This window comes from Odocoileus virginianus, chromosome 7, assembly GCF_023699985.2.
Source record: "Odocoileus virginianus isolate 20LAN1187 ecotype Illinois chromosome 7, Ovbor_1.2, whole genome shotgun sequence".
Lineage (NCBI taxonomy): Eukaryota > Metazoa > Chordata > Mammalia > Artiodactyla > Cervidae > Odocoileus > Odocoileus virginianus.
The window spans coordinates 36,988,212-37,006,521 of record NC_069680.1 but is presented as its reverse complement, the minus strand read 5'-3'; the positions used below and the strand labels follow the sequence as shown (position 1 = coordinate 37,006,521).

General features: G+C 36.5%; 2 pseudogenes; both read left to right on the top strand.

Moving 5' to 3' along the window:
* The first annotated feature begins 727 nt into the window (after positions 1-727).
* LOC139035888 (arginine-fifty homeobox-like) lies at positions 728-1,428 on the top strand (annotated as a pseudogene).
* A 14,699-nt stretch (positions 1,429-16,127) lies between these two features.
* On the top strand, positions 16,128-16,519 carry LOC110121546 (small ribosomal subunit protein uS11-like; annotated as a pseudogene).
* Positions 16,520-18,310: the final 1,791 nt, after the last annotated feature.

Below are 18,310 nucleotides of genomic sequence, written 5' to 3'. Positions count from 1 at the left end.
ACCTGAATGGTCTAGAAATGTCATATTAAAGCAACAAGTAATACCATTTTTCTTTATATTAAAATGTTTCATTTCTATTTTCCATAATAGCAAAAATAGACCCACTGTCAAACATATCACTGTTTCTAGTATTTTTTTCCCATAATATTTAGGTGTTAAATTTAACTCCTCTGATGCAAGAAGGTGATATGCTGAATATCTGAGAAGTTTAGCATTAGAAAACTATGTAGCTTATATTAATTAGTGTGTATGTTTGTTATGCCCTCTACCGAGTTTCTGTGAGTGTTAATAGTTGGGAAGGAGGAGAGAGCTAACACAATCAGGTAATACCTAGAATTCCAATGATATACATGCCAATTTAACATATTCTGTGTCTGTGGCTATTTCTGTCTTTGTAATTAAGGTAAATTAAAGGACAGAGAGGGGCTTCCCTTATAGCTCAGTCGGTAAAGAATCCTCCTGCAATGCAAGAGGCCAGGGTTTGGTTCCTGGGTCAGGGAGATCCCCTGGAGAAGAAAATGGCAACCCCCTCCAGTATTCTTGCCTGGAGAAGCATTGACAGAGGAGCCTAGCGGGCTCCACACCACGGGGTCACAAGAGTCGGACACGGCTTAGTGACTAAACCACCACCACCACCACCACCAAAGGACAGAGATGGATCTTAAAACCTGTAGGGTGGGACATTAAATGGACTTCATTTCCAGAGAAACATAAAGCAAGCTTAAAAATGGGCACTCCAAGGGAATTCATGACAGACTTTCCTTGCCAGATGTCAGCATCACTCATGAACAAAATAATCCAAAAGAATCCTCAGCTAGACCTTTTTGTCTACATGGATGATTCCAGCATGAACTTCCAGGATGATTCACAGATACCAGCTGGTCCTACAAAATGCAAGAAATCTTATGGAATGGATGCACCTCATTCACCCTCACCCACACACAGTATGAGGAGTTGGAGGCTCTTTTTAGCTATATAATGTTTCCAGATAAAATCCCCCAGAGAGAACTTGCTTTAAAACTCAACTGACTGGAGTCAACAGTAAAGATTTGCTTCAAGAACCGGTGAGTCAAAATGATGGAGCAGCAGCAGCAACAAAAGCAGCAATCACTAAAGCCAGCAAACCAGGTCCTACCAGCTAAGAATGCACCCACAGCATCAGCCAGTTCTCACTCTTTTCTCCCTGGAGTTTCAGATTCCTGTAACCCCCTCTCACATCAGCCCTCAGACCCTTTCCATTGAGTAGAGGACTCTGTCATTACTGAGAAGCCTATAAGTGCTGTCCAAATGCAAGATCCCTAACTGGAGAGGCTAGTGGCCTCAGTTCCTGCTTCAGTATGGCAAGCTGGAGCTTTGCGAATCTACAATCCAGAAACAACCTGGAGCTCCAGAACCCCCTCCATTACAGTGCACTTTAGATTTCTCTGATCAAAGCACTAATAAATATCAGACAGTACATGAAAAGAAGAAAAACAAACTGTATGGTGGGATATTTCCCAAGAATACACACATGCTTTCTGGTTTATGCTAGAACATTATCAGACTCATGCTCAGAGTGATGGAAATCCACCTCTCCAGCTCTTAAACACTGAAAGTGAAAGTGAACTTTGCTCAGTCGTGTCCAACTCTTTGCAGCCCCATGAACTATACAGTCCATGGAATTCTCCAGGCCAGAATACTGGACTGGGTAGCCTATCCCTTCTCCAGGGGATCTTCCTGACCCAGGAACCAAACCGGAGTGTCCTGCATTGCAGGTGGATTCTTTACAAACTAAGCTATGAGGGAAGCCCTGAAACCCTGAAAATATGAGTTAAATCAGAAATATACTTAGAAGCTATGGAAAGAAATGTTTGAGAGAGAAGGAGAAGAAGAAGGAGACAGAAAGGAATCATTTATACTCTTAACCATTTGTGAGAATTTGATTACCTTTTTTTTTTTTTTTTTTTTTTGGTGGGGGGAGAGAGGGAGCAAATGATATCTTTGCAGGAAATTCTGGGATCATTGATCAACTTTAAACATACACTACTATTTCAACCAACAATCACTCTCCTAGACTCTGTCCTACAAATATCCCTCCATATCTGTATACCAATAGGTGCACTTGTACAAATGATATTTATATAAACATTAACTCAGGAATTAGTTGAACAAACAAAACCTGAAAATGATCCTAGTGACCAACAATAGGGAACTAGCTATAGCTTACAGTGAACAGCGTCAGATTTGTGATCTCTGAGGAAGAAGACTTCTCTTTGGGACCAGGGACCAGGAACTCAAGAGTTTTTGTGTAGCAGAGTTTTATTAAGGTATGAAAAGGGAAAGAGAAAACTTCCAACATAGACACCAGAAGGGGGATGGAGAGTGCCCCAATCCCTAGTCTTAGCAAGGGAATTATATACTTTTTATTTGGTTATTACCATAAATCAAAAGAATGTCCCGAGGTTGTAAAGATCTTACTAGACCCACTCCCATAATATACATTTTAAGATAATAGGATTAGTCAGAAGATTTTCAGGAAGGAGAAACATGTCCTCAAGCAGGATACATTATTGTTATATAATCCTTACTAAGGAATATAGTTTTTTTCTTTTTTTAAAATCCTTTCCTCCTCCTTGAGAGGAGAATGCAATGCAACCCACTCCAGTACTCTTGCCTGGAAAATCCCATGGACGGAGGAGCCTGGTAGGCTGCAGTTCATGGGGTTGTGAAGAGTCAGACATGACTGATCGACTTCACTTTCACTTTTCACTTTCATGCATTGGAGAAGGAAATGCCAACCCACTCCAGTGTTCCTGTTCTGGAGAATCCCAGGGATGGCGGAGCCTGGTGGGTTGCTGTCTGTGGGGTCGCACAGAGTTGGACAGGACTGAAGTGACTTAGCAGCAGCAGCAGCCTCCTTGAGAATTCCAGACTCCTATCTCCTGTTTGAGAGCCCCAGGCCCCTCTCTCCTCCTTGGGAACCCCAGACTTCTTATCAACCTGCCTAGGAATTGACTCTCTCAATAGCTAAATAAATTATACAATAGATAACTGTTGTGTTATCAATAGATAACTGGAATCAAGATTGCCCAGAGGAATATCAATAACCTCAGATATGCAGATGACACCACCCTTATTGCAGGAAGGGAAGAGGAACTGAAGAGCATCTTGATGAAAGTGAAAGAGGAATGAAAAAGCTGTCTTAAAAGTCAACATTCAAAAAACTAAGATCATGGCATCTGGTCCCATCACTTCATGGCAAATAGATGGTGAAACAATGGAAAAAGTGACAGACTTTCTTTTGGGGGGGGGGGGCTCCAAAATCACTGCAGATGGTGACTGTGCAGTCATGAAATTAAAAGACACTTGCTTCTTGGGAGAAAAGCTATGACAAACCTAGACAGCATATTTAAAAGCAGAAACATTTTTTTTGCTGACAAATGTCCATCTAGTCAAAGCTATGGTTTTTCCAGTAGTTATGTATGGATGTGAGAGTTGGACTATAAAGAAAGCTACGCACCAAAGAATTGATGCTTTTGAACTGTGGTGCTGGAGCATACTCTTGAGAGTCCCTTGGACTGCAAGGAGATCCAACCAGTCCATCCTAAAGGAAATCAGTTCTGAATATTTATTGGAAGGACTGATGCTGAAGCTGAAACTCCATTCATTTGGCCACCTAATGAGAAGAACTGACTCATTGGAAAAGAGCCTGATGCTGGGAAAGATTGAAGGCAGTAGGAGAAGGGAATGATAGAGGATGAGATAGTTTGATGGGATCACTGATTCGATGGACATGAGTTTGAGTAGGCTCCAGTAATTGGTGGTGGACAGAGAAAATTGGCATGCTGCAGTCTGTGGGGTCACAAAGAATTGGACACAACTGAATGTCTGAACTGAAATGAGATAATTATAAAAAAAGAAAAAACACATAAAAGATTATCAGTGTGTGAATTTCCCCTTTTTACTACCAGATTTTAATACACAGTTTGAAATAGCTGCCCAATATAGCTTCTTTTCCTTTTAATTATACATAGTTTAATTGTATAACATTTTCCACTGCAACTAACTCATTTCAATAAGTATAGTACTTCAGGTAGTGCAAGACTATTTATGATTTTCTATCATTAAAACCATATAGAGACTCTGGCCATCTATTTTAATGAGGTAGTTGAAATACAGCATTGGTAATTCTAATTGACATAACCATACTGCCACGTATTCAAATTTGAGGCTGCTGGTTTTATGATCAAGTAGGTATGTCAGTTGTAAAGATGTGCTTTATTCATAGATCAGATGAGCATGACTTAATTTCATAGGCTAACATAAAATAAGACCAAGAATGATTCTGCAATAAAATGACTATTTTTGTCATTTCACTATTTTCATTTTCTCACACTTTCAATTGTTTCATTCATTATAGATTAGAAAGGGAAGTAACCTGTTTCCCTGGCATCAGTAAGTATGTTCCTGAGTTCTCTAAATATAGTTTTCCACATAATGTAAGATGTTCATCTTCAACAGAGATGGGATTTGATATACTATGAAAGCTAACCTTTTTCATGACCAAGAATAATATGTAACTGAATAGCCATGGCCTCACATTAAACACTTAACCTATCTTAGTTTCCTCTGTTTGCAAGTTTGGGCTAACATATCAAATATATTAAATTTTTTTACAGTCTCCAAATCTGTAATTATATAAAGTCCTTAGTGTTAAACATTTTAAAATGTGACTTTCTATTAGTCTCATTTTCTGGCTAAATACATTAAAACATATTATAGTCATGTATGATTTATAAGCATGTAATGAACATTTATGGATCATTCTAATGGGACAGTTTCTAAGCTATATATTTTACAGATATTGCTACCTTATTCAAATAAACTATACAAATGGCACTATTAATATAGAAAAAATATGTATGTGTTAGTTGAGGTCTATGAAGATATCAAGGAATTTGCTCTTTTGTAAATTAAACCAAGTTAATCAAGTTTTGGAAAATATTTTTAAATAATATGCCACATTCTGCCTACTTATTCTATGCTAATTAAATCAGCATATACTTTATCTGTATATGATTGTCATCTGCCTTTACAGTGTACATAATAGAGGTGCATTATAAATATTTAAAACAGTTCAAGGACTTTCCTGGTGGCTAAGACATTAAAGAATTTGCCTACAATGCAGGAGACCTGGGTTTGATCACCGGGTTGGGAAGATCTTCTGGAGAAGAAAATGGCAACCCACTCCAGTACTCTTGCCTGGAAAATCCCATGGATGGAAGAGCGCGGTAGGTTACCGTCCATGGGGTTGCAAAGAGTCAGACACAACTGAATGACTTCACTTTACTTTTCATAACAGCTCATGATATATGAAAATGACAATAATATGCCACTGTGTATATAGAATAACTTTTTTCCACAGAAGTGATAGCATTACAGGAACTGTTCACACCCTTTCACCTGGCCCCCCTCTGATATTAGCAATCTTTAACTCTGACACATTAATATCTGTCTGGTGATTCAGTGGCAAAGAATCTGCCTGCCAATGCAAGAAACGTAGATTTGATCCCTGGGTCAGGAAGACCCCCTGGAGAAGGAAATCGTCACCCACTCAGGTATTCTTGCCTGGGAAATCCCATGGACAGAGGAGCCTGATGAGCTACGGTCCATGGATCACAGAGATTTACACGACTTAGTGAGTGAACAACAACAAATCATAGTCCCATGTTTTCAAATTTATCTAAGAAGATATGGTAAAATATAACATGTATAACAAAGCCTAAAGAGACATCATAAGGTATAAACTATTTGAGAAGATTCTGAAAGGAGGAAATAAAAATTGAATTTTAGATCTAATTTAACTTTTGACATTCTTAGGCTATTTAATATTCAAGAGTTCTTTTCTCTTTGATTCCTGATGTCAGTATCTCTCTTCATCTACCACCTGCCTTTTTCTACCTTTCATGTAGTACTCCTAATACCAAGGCTTATCTTCACCTTGAAAAAGGAATTATGCCCATATCAAAGGGCTTCCATGCTAGAGAAAACTGTTTTTTCCTCTTTCTCTCCTATCCTAATATAATAAAATATCTACCCATTTATTACTACAGCAATTATTTTCCTTCTTTGATACAAAGGGAGTGGTTGTTTCTGCTTTTAAAGTGGACTGAATTCTCAGCACCCAATAAAAGCATAGTGAGGTCTCCTACATTAATATTACATCTAATTTCACATTTAAGAATCTTTCTTTTGTAGCATAATTTAAAACTGTGATGTAGACATGAAAATCAATGCTAGAAAAAGACAAGTGGAGAAACAATTCATAGGAAATTTGGTGAAATATAATTTCTAAGTTTTTTTGTTTGTTTGTTTGTTTGTTTTTATCTATAGATAAGACACAACTAGAAAAGTAATTTTACTGGGTATATCCCAAATTAATTACACCTGAAGTGACACTGAAAATTATACACCTTCATAGTCATTTAAAAACTATCTTTTTTAATAACTATAAGAAATCTTATTTTAGCCATACTTCCATCTGTGACATTTTAGTTTCAAAAATCTGCAGAAAGTCGCTACCTATCATCACCATCATGCTTCCAGAAGCTGTGTTGTGGTCATGGTGAAATGAGAACTTATCAAATTTCACAGTCAGTTCAGTTCAACAAACATCTATGGAGCATCTGTTACATAACAGGAATTTTTCTAAAAGTGCATTGAAACATACAAACAGTAACACATAACCTATGCCTGAAAGGAGTTCACTATATAATATGTGTGTGTTAGTCAGTCATGTCTATCTTTGTGACTTCATGAACCCACCAGGTTCCCCTGTTCATGGAATTCTCCAGGCAAGGATACTGGAAAGGGTTGCCATTTCCTTCTCCAGAGAATCTCCCAGACCGAGGGACTGAACCCAGGTCTCCTGCATTGCAGGCAGATTCACTTTATAATATGGTAGATATTAGAAAGTTACAAGGTGGTGGTGTTGAAATATCCTGGTTTCTCTTTATCAAGTTTTCCTAAAGTTGAGCATAACTACAAAAATACTGATATTAAATGATTATTATATATGGGCTTCCCAAGTCTATGCCCCAACCACTAATGCCAAAGAAGCTACAGTCAAATAGTTCTATGAAGACCTAAAGACGTTCTAGAACTAACGCCAAAAAAAAAAAAAAAAAAGTCCTTTCATCAAAAGGGATTGGAACTCTATTTTTAAAAAGTCTTAGGCCTGGTGCACTGGGAAGACCCAGAGGAATCGGGTGGAGAGGGAGGTGGGAGGGGGGATCGGGATGGGGAATACATGTAAATCCATGGCTGATTCATGTCAATGCATGACAAAAACCACTACAATATTGTAATTAGCCTCCAACTAATAAAAATAAATGGAAAAAAAATAACTTATTTAAAGTATTTTTTTTCCATATGTTGTTGTTGTTGTTCAGTCACTTGGTAACGTCCAACTCTTCACAACCCCACGGACTGCAGCACGCCCGGCTTCCCTGTCCTTCACCATCTCCCAGAGCTTGCTCAAATTCATGTTCACTCAGTCGGTGATGTCATCCAACCATCTTCTCCTCTCTCACTCCTCTCTCCTGCCTTAAATCTTTCCCAGCTTCAGGGAAAGATGAGATACACACACACAAAAATGAGACTCACTTAAAAAAATAATAATAATAATCCACGGATTACTTTCTGCCACTCAAAATTTTTAAACAGTTATACAGAGTTTACATAAAATACAGTCATGCTTTTTTTTTATCAATTTTTATTGAACATATCAACAATCATTTGTATTATTTCCAGCACTAATTGTGTTTTTTTAGCATCATTTAGTCTATTTAAAAATTAGACAAGTAACAAATTATAGATTATCCTCATTGTAAATCATTCAGGCAATACACAAGGGTCTCCAATGCTAGTCAACATTGGTCAGGAATTTCTAGGTAGAAAAATAAGGTAAGACAAAGGTGAACAACATCCAGTTCACGTAGGAAGAAACTACTTCTGTTCACAAATCACATGATCCTAATAAATCACAAAGATCATTAAACCCCAAAGAATCCTCAAGATAGCTACTACATCTAAATAAACAAATTCAGTAAAATTATAAAGTAGTGATAGGGTAAAGGAACATGAAAATTTATTGTATTTGTATTCAAAAGCAATGAATAATACAAAGCTGAGACTAAGGGAAAAAATCCACGCATAATAGCATATATAAAAAGAAAATAACTAGGAATAAATTTATCCAAGACAGTAAGAGATTTGGACATGAAAAATTACAAATCACTGTAGTAATTTTTATACATTTTTAAAGTATATTTCATATAGGTGTAAAATTCTAAGTTGACCATTATCTTCTGGCAGATTTTTGAAGATGACTTTCCATTTCCTTTTTTATTCTATTATTTCCTTTAGAACATGAGCTATTGTCCCAATTGTTGCTCTTTTTAAAGTATTTTTTCCTCCATTTCTGTCATTTGGCTACTTTAAAAAGTTTCTCTTTACATTTCATATTCAAAATTGTATCATAATGAGTCCAAGTGTGATATCCTTTGTACTTATTTATTGATTTATTCTTCTTGGGGTTTACATAAAAGCCTTTCATTTTCTTTAATGTTCATCAGTTCTTAAAAAGCCATAGACACTATAATTTCAAATACTGCTTCTCTCCTCTTCTGAAAAGTCAAACATATGAGTGTCTAAATATGTGTGTGTGTGTGTGTGTGTGTGTGTGTGTGTGGTGTGTGAACAAGCATGTGCTTGTGTGTGCATATGATAGGAAGAATGTATTTCTTAAAAGTTTCTGTATGCCTATTTTCATCAAAGAGAATTAAACTCTGTATTCATAGGCAGATATTATTGGGCTTAGCCTCATTAATTCCATCAGAGAACAAATGCAAAAGTGAACTTCCACCTAAGAATAAGTTAAGATACTTACTAAACTTAAAGATATAGCTACATTCTGATATGAAGGCTCACCTTGCTTTATATGAATTTACAAAGAAATGAGTTACTCTATTGGAAGGAGAGATTTACACTGATCATTAGGAGGAGTTAGATTTGTTTCATAATAAGGGTAGGGAGAAATATTATTGTCATATGGTTATCAGTTGGGTATCTTTTGGTGTTTCACAATAACCTTCAGGTAAAAACTTCAGGGATTAAGATATGGGTCATCTCTGCCAGAGTATAACCCACCCAGATCTGAGTAAATGCTAATTCAGGCAAAAAGACTTTAGAAGGGAGAGTAGAAAAAGAAATTATGAATATTAACCACAGCCTCAGGATCAGCTGCAATTGCAAAAGCTGCAGTTACGTCATTTTACTAAATCTTTGGTGGGTTTTTCCCTAAATTGCAGCTAACAACAGTACCGTGGATTCTGAGACTGAATGGAAGATACTCAATTCTAGAAGCATTGGGTTTGGGCAGTGCAAGGGGTTGGCTATTGTAGAATATGCTAGTATTCTAGCCAAATTCCCTTCAAATTCCTTTTATTGATTAGGCAAGTCCATTCCCAGCTCTCGCTAGTATCTTTCCTAATAGTTCAAATCATCAAAACTTCTTGGAAAGGAAACTTGGACAAGTGGAACCACTTTGAACAAATGCCTAAGAGGCAGAATGACTGCTCACAATCAATCACTGACTGATATAAGAATATGAAAACTGTAGCTTGGCACCACCGACTCTATAGACATGAGTTTGAGTAAGCTCTGGGAGTTGGTGATGGACAGAGAAGCCTGGCGTGCTGCAGTCCATGGGGTCGCAAAAAGTAGGACTTGATTGAGCAACTGAACTGAACTGACTGACTACTTCAAGCTAGAAAACTCTGTAGTCAAACTGACACTCTAGAATATCTCCAAAATCAAGTCAAAACTGGAATATCACATGAAATAGCTCCTTTGCTTTCCTTCTTCCTCTTCACTATTCTGCTTCTCAGATTCCTTTACCAGTTTCTCCTGGAAACACATTTTGAACAAATTACTCTCAGCTACAATGCCATCTCAGTGTTCATCTGATCCAGGACAACCAATAATATCACTTTGAGTTCAAGCATTTAATGAAGTTTAGGAGGATTATATTAATTTATAAGGCAAAGATGGAAACTTAAACAAAACAGCTTGGATATAATTGAATTTTGGAAGAAATATTTTTATAACCTTTTAATGATTGAAATATAAATCTTTATATGGAGTGTGATAAAATATCACAAATTTGCTAGCTGTCTATTTAAACTTAAACAGAAACAAAGCCATCATACACATAAATGATTGCTTAATAATTTCCCCTTCAGACTACTGGAAGTGAAGGGTAGGAACATTTTGATCTAAACATCAAGAATTTAACCTCTGAAGCAGGTTAAGAGGAAGACTGATTTATAGAAACTCAAATGTCTGAGATTCATCCAAAGAGAATTTTGCATTAATTTAAACTTAAGGATCATTTGCAGAAATGAAGTAGTTATAGAGTTGGTACATACAAAGAGAAGCTTCCATAATAGCCATAACCCTAACCTTGAAGAAGGGGATAAATTAGAGACATAAATTCATCTAACCCAAATAAAATTCACTGAAGTTCATAGAACACAAATGCAATGTGATCAGTGCAGCTGATACGTTAAAATCATTGTTCCTGTATGGGAGACTGAGGCATCAGATAGAAATTTAAACTTAAGTCTATGTTACATAGCTGATATTTTCCATATTTTTCTAAAATTGATGCAAAGGAAGGATCTTAACTAGTCTTTAGTGTTATTTCAGAAGTACTATATAAATGTGCTTATCTTCCACTTATTTAACAAAAGTTTATTTGGTTCCTACTACATTTCAAGCACTCTGTTAGGCAATAGACAAGGCAATTAGACAAAAACATTTCTCAGTATCATTTTAACTGGATCTTTCATAAAGATAAAATAATCAACAATGAAAATTATGATATAATTTTCCAATGTACTCCTCAAATAATTTTGATATTTCTTGTAGTTAAGATCTTCAGATTCAGATTAATCAAACGCCTACTGATGTACCACTAGAAATTGCAGCAACAGTAACTGTGGTGCTATTACTGGCTAAAAATGACTAAAAGAATGTTTCCACCAGTGTCTTCCGAACTTAAGTGCATTAGTTGTCTGCCATTCAATTGAACACCTTCCAATCTATGCTGAGCAAAGTTCTTGATTTATTTAGAAAACACTTTTTTAAAATACAAGACAAACTATCCCCTGTTTTCTAGGGAGTGAAGAATAATACAAAGAAGCAAAACTAAAATACTTTACCCAACTAAGCTAGATATTATGGTTACTGTAATTTAAGAATAAAAACCGTTTTAAATTAGCCAAGCAAACAGGAGACCTAAAATTATTTCAGGCTAATTATATCATGATTGGTTTTTCAGCATTATTATATAATATCTGAGAATATAAAGCTATCAATTCATATATGATAATTATGTTTTAATTGTTATGGTGTGTGAACTATCCATAAGCCAGTATAGCATGTTTTTGCATTATGTGAGTGATAAAAGAATATATGTTGATTTTATTCTTTTTTTGTTTTGTTAAATTTTTAATATATACATTTTATTGAAGTATAGTTGACTTGCAATGTTTCAAGGTGATTCAGTTATACATATATACATATATTATTTTTGGAACTATTTTACATTTCATTTATTATAAAATACTGACTATAGCTCCCTGTGCTATACAGTAAACCTTTGTTTTGCTTACTGCATATTTATTTTTCTAATTAGAAATCTAACATTCTATTCATACTAAGTCAAACAAGTGGAATCAAAATGTCATAAATTTTTTTAGTTAGGCAACAATTCCTGTTTCCTAACATATATATATATATAATAATATATAATATATATATATAATATGTATTATATATAATACATATTATTTATAAATAAGTATACAGAAACTGTTCTACTATGCTTGATAAAGGCTTGAGAAAGAACATCAAATAAAACAAGAAGATAGAGAAATTGGAAAACATAAACTAAATGAAATGGTAGTGCTGAATATGAAATAGTAAAAGTGAAACAAACTATATTAAAAAAAATCATCATATAGTCCAGTTGTTTTTAAACATGACTGCTCATCAGAAACAAATGTGGAGCTCTGGAGGAAAAAAAGCCAAACCTGGGCATTTGTATTTTTCAAAAATTTCAGGATAATTCTGATATGCATCTGGATTTTAAGAAGTGATTACAGGTTTTTCTATTAAATCATAGTTCTGGTGATTTAGAATTCTATTATTTTTCTGTTAACCAATCATGATATAATGGTATTAATTGAATAATAGGTATATAATCACAATAGTGAAAGGTGCTTATCAGTTTTCACAATAACCAGGCAAAATATAAAAGTTAACTACAATTGCAAGCCATAATGGGAACATGATTAATTTAACAATACAAAATAATTACATAGAGTTTAGTGGAGTCAAACAGAGTGATATGGTAAGTGGAAGTGCATACATGCACATGTCTTCATCTGCCCAACCAGTCTATGTCTTTTGGTTGGTACATTTAATCCATTTACACTTAAGGTAATTACTGATATGCATGATCCTATTACCATTTTTTAATTGTTTTGGGTTTATTTTCCGTAGGTTTTTTCCTTCTTTTGTGTCTCCTGCCTAGAGAAGTCCCTCTAGCATTTGTTGTAAAGTTGGTTTGGTGGTGCTGAATTCTCTTAACTTTTGCTTGTCTGGAATGCTTCTGATTTCTCCATCAAATCTGAATGAAAGTCTTGCTGGGTAGAGTATTCTTGGCCATAGTTTATTCCCTTTCATCACTTTAAATATATGGTGCTATTCCCTTCTGGCTTGAGAATTTCTGTTGAGAAATCAGCTGATACAGCCTGAAGAGAGTCCCCTTGTGTGTTATTTGTCATTTTTCCCTTGGTGCTATTAATATTTTATCTTTGTCTCTAACTTTTGTCATTTTGATACTATGTGTCTTGGTGTGTTCCTCTTTGGGTTTATCCTGACTGGGACTCTCTATACTTCCTGGACTTTGTTGACTATTTCCTTTCCCACATTAGGAAAGTTCTCAGCTATTATCTCTTCAAATATTTTCTCAGGTTCTTTCTTTCTCTCTTCTCTTTCTGGTGCTCCAATAATGTGAATGTTGGTGTGTTTAATATTGTCCCAGAGGTCTCCTAGGCTGTCTTCACTTCTTTTCATTATCTTTTCTATAGTCTATTCTGCAGCAGTGTTTTCCACCATTCAGTCCTCCAGGTCATTTATCCATTCTTCTGCCTCAGTTATTCGGCTATGGATTCCTTCTAGTGTGTTATTCATCTCTGTTTGCTTGTTCTTTAGTTCTTGTAGGTCTTTGGCAAACATTTCTTGGCTCTTCTCAATCTTTGCCTTCATTCTTTTCCTGAGATCCTGGATTATCTTCACTATCATTATTCTGAATTCTTTTTCTGGAAGGTTGCAAATCTCCACTTTCTTTAGTTGTTTTTCTGGGGTTTTATCTTGTCCCTTTATCTGGGACATAACTTTCTGCTTTTTCATTGTGATTAATATTCTGTAATATGGTTTTTGTCTTAGCTGCTGTGGAACTGTGATTCTTCTTGCTTCTTATGTCTGCACTCTGATGGATGAGGCTAGAAGACTTTCCATCTTTCAAAGCACAAGATATATAGCATAAATTGCATGTTAAAAATTATGAATCACTCTGGTTAATTATCCTACAAATCAATCAACTACAACATCATTGTAAAAGGACCAAAACTACACCTTTTTCTTCTACAAGGTGGTGACATTAAAATATCCTGGTTTCTCTTTATAAAGTTTTCTTAAAGTTGGGCATAACCACAAAATTACTAACACTAAATGATTATTATATGTGGGCTTCCCAAGTCTATGCCCCAAGCACTAATGCCAAAGACTAAAGCTAAATGGTTCTATGAAGAACTAAAGACTTCCTAGGACTAACGGGAAAAAAAAAAAAAAGTCCTTTTCATCAGAGGTGATTGGAATGAAAATGTAAGAAGTCAAGTAATACCTGGAGCGACATACCTGGAGTGACAAGCAAGTTTGGCCTTGGAACAAAATGAAGCAGAGCAAAGGTTAACAGAGTTTTGCCAAGAGAACACACACAGGTCATAGCAAATACCTTCTTCCAGCAACACAAGAACTTCTTTACATATGGACATCACCAGATGATCAATACAGAAATCAGACTGATCATATTCTTTGCAGCCATCACCAGATGGTCAATACAGAAATCAGACTGATCATATTCTTTGCAGCCAAAGATGGAGAAGTAATATACAGTCAGAAAAACAAGACCTGGAGTTTACTGTGGCTCAGATCATGAGCTCCTAATTGCAAAATTCAGACTTAAATTGAAGAAAATAAGGAAAACCACTATACCATTCAGATATGACCTAAATCAAATCCCTTATGATTATACAGTGGAAGTGACAGATTCAAGGAACTAGACCTGGAAGACAGAATACCTGAAGAGCTATGGACAGAAGTTTGTAACACTGTACAGGAGATGGTGACCAAAAGCCATACCAAAGAAAAAGAAAGGCAAAGGTAAGACTACACAGAATAACCAGACAGAAAAGGTCTTAATGACCTGGATAACCACGATGATGTGGTCACTCACCTAGAATCAGACATCCTGGAGTGTGAAGTCAAGTGAGCCTTATGAAGCATTACTATGAACAAAGCTAGTTGAGGTAATAGAATTCCAGGAAAGTTATACCAAATTCTAAAAGATGATCCTGTGAAAGTGATTACTCAATATGCTGCAAATTTGGAAAACTCAGCAATGGCCACAGGACTAGAAAAAGTCAGTTTTCACTCAAATCCCAAAGAAGGAAAATGCCGAAGAAGGTTCAAACTACCATACCACTGTGCTCATTTCATATGCTAGCAAGGCTGTGTTCAAAATACTTCATACCAGGCTTCAACAGTATGTAAACTGAGCAGTTTCAGATATACAAGCTGGATTTAGAAAAGGCAAGGAACCAAAAATCAAATTGCCAATATCCTCTAGATTATAGAAAAAACAACAGAATTCCAGAAAAACATCTGCTTCACTGACTATTCTAAAGCCTTTGACTGTGTGGATCACAGAAAACTGGAAAATTCTTAAAGAGAGGGGAATACCAGACCACCTTAACTGCCTCCTGAGAAACCTGTATTCAAGTCAAGAGCAACAGTTCTTCTATGCAGAATACATCATGAATAATGGCCTAGATGAATCATAAGCTGGACTCAAGATTACAGGTAGAGATTTCAACAACCTCAGATATACACATGATACGACTCTAATGGCAGCAAGTGAAGGGGAACTAAAGAGCCTCTTAATGACGGTGAAAGAAGAGAGTGAAAAGCTGGCTTAAAATTCAACATTAAAAGAACTGAGATTATGGCATCTGGTCCCATCACTTCATGTCAAATAGATGGGGTAAAAGTGAAAACAGTAACAAATTTCATTTAGGGGGGCTTCAAAATCACTGGGGTCAGTGACTTCAGCTATGAAATTAAAAGACACTTGCTCTTTGGGGGAAAAAATAACTATGGCAAACCTAGACAGCATATTTAAAAGCAAAGACATCACTTTGCCAACAAAGGTCCATATAGTCAAAGCTGTGATTTTTCCAATCATCATGTACAGATGTGAGAGTTGTATCATAGAGACAGCTGAGCTTCAAAGAATTGATGATTTTGAATTGTTGCACCGGATAACACTCTTGACAGCCCCTTGAACAGCAAGGAGATCAAACCAGTCAATCCTAAAGAAAATCAACCTTGAATATTCATTGGAAGGACTGATGCTGAAGCTGGAGCTCCAATGCTTGGTCACCTGATTTGAAGAGCTTACTCACTGGAAAAGTCCCTGATGCTGGGAAAGACTGAAGGCAGGAGAAGGGGATGACAGAGGATGAGATGGTAGGATGGGATCACTGACTTGATGGACATGAGTTTGAGCAAGCTCTGGGCATTGCCGATGGACAGGGAGGCCTGCTGTGCTATAGTTCATGGGGTCACAAAGAGTCAGACATAAATGAGCAACTGAACTGAATAACATATTTACATACCTGTACATAAAAAGAAACAATTAGTTTTCTCATGGCATAGCCCAAAGAAAATATACCGTAATGGCATCTCACAAAAAGGAGGAAAAGAAGAAAGACCAGGTCATCAGCTTCAGACCTTAGGTAGCTAAATGAGAGAATGTATTTGGTGTCTGCAATCATCTGTCAGGTCAGTGGTGGAATAGCAGTTAAGTCAGACAAAAATGAATCCTTTCCATATGCCAACATGTTGGCCAGCTAGGGTGTGATTCAGCGTTGCAAGGAGCTGGGCAACACTGTCTTAAACATCAAACTCTGGGACATAATAGGAAGTAGACCAAAGAACCCTTAACCTGCGATACACTTAGCCCTCAGAGCCCTTGATCATTCAGGGATGAAGATGGATCAGACAGGTTGAGAATGTCATCTTAGCCCCTTCTGACAGTATCTGCAAGAAGAGAGGTCACCATCTATGAACAATATCTTCTAAAATTATTGCTTTCTGTTAACAAACTGTATTAGTGTGAGCCAAAACAAAAATAAACAGAAAATACACACATACTTAGCATAAATACAGGTAAGACTTCATTGGACAAAAAAAAGACATTGAATAAGTTGAAAATAAATAAATTTGTCTTAATTTGTACTTCAAAACCAGCTAATATTATACTTCACAAGAAAACATGTGCATATCCAACAACAAGTGCATGACTGTGTGTATCATAGACACAATCTGCTTTCATAAACAAACCACAGCAAAAGCATATAGGTAGGTTTAGGACTTTTAAGTGGCAGCAAAAATGAAGACATTATAAGGGTTTAAAACCCTATTTTAAAAAACATGGGTAAAGTAGAATTATAATCAGAACATAAAGCAAAAGGCTTTATAACTTCATTACTTGAGGTGTACCATAACTCCCAGATTCTTTCTTCTACAAAGTATTTCATGTTATTCTGACTAAACAGAAACACAAAGGAGTTCACTGAATTGAAAAATTTGATTCTGATTGAAGGTTTATGCAATTACATCTGCTGAGACTTTTCTGAACTAAATATATACATATATGAATCTGCCTGCAATGCAGGAGAAACCAGTTTGATCCCTGGGTCTGAAAGATCCCTTGGCAAAGAAAATGGATGTATCAGTTCAGTTCAGTTCAGTTCAGTAGCTCAGTCATGTCCAACTCTTTGCGACCCCATGAACTGAAGCACACCAGGCTTCCCTTTCCATCACCAACTCCCAGAGTTTACTCAAACTAACATCCATCGAGTTGGTGATGCCAGCCAACCATCTCATCCTCTGTTATCCCCTTCTCCTTCTGCCTTCAATCTTTCCCAGCATCAGGGTCTTTTCAAATGAGTCAGTTCGCATCAGGTGTCAGCTTCAGCATCAGTCCTTCCAATGAACACCCAGGACTGATCTCCTTCAGGATGGACTGGTTGGATCTCCTTGCAGTCCAAGGGACTCTCAAGAGTTTTCTCCAACACCACAGTTCAAAAGCATCAATTCTTCAGCATTGAGCCTTCTTTACAGTTCAGATCTCATATCCATACACGACTACTGGAAAAACCATACCTTTTCTAGATGGACCTTTGTTGGCAAAGTAATGTCTCTGCTTTTTAATATGCTGTCTAGATATGTCATAGCATTTCTTCCAAGGAGCAAGTGTCTTTTAATTTCATGGCTGCAGTCACCATCTGCAGTGATTTTGGAGCCCCCCAAAATAAAGTCTCTCACTGTTTCCGTTGTTTCCCCATCTATTTCCCATGAAGTGATGGGACCAGATGCCATGATCTTAGTTTTCTGAATGTTGAACTTTAAGCCTACATTTTCACTCTCCTCTTTCATTTTCATCAATAAGCTCTTTAGTTCTTCTTCATTTTCTGCCATAATGGTGGTGTTGTCTGAATATCTGAGGTTAATGATATTTCTTCTGCCAATCCTGACTCCAACTTGTGCTTCATCCAGCCTGGCATTTCACATGATGCACTCTGCATATAAGTTAAATAAGCAGGGTGACAATATACAGCCTTGATGTACTCCTTTCCCAATCTGGAACCAGTCTGTTGTTCCATGTCCAGTTCTAACTGTTGCTTCTTGACCTGCATACAGATTTCTCAGGAGGCAGGCAAGGTGGTCTGGTATTCCCATCTCTTTAAGAATATTCCACATATGTATGTGTGTGTGTGTGTGTGTGTGTGTGTGTGTGTATGTGTATTAAGAGAGAGAGAATCTGATAGGCATGTTCTTGATTTACTTAGAGTGC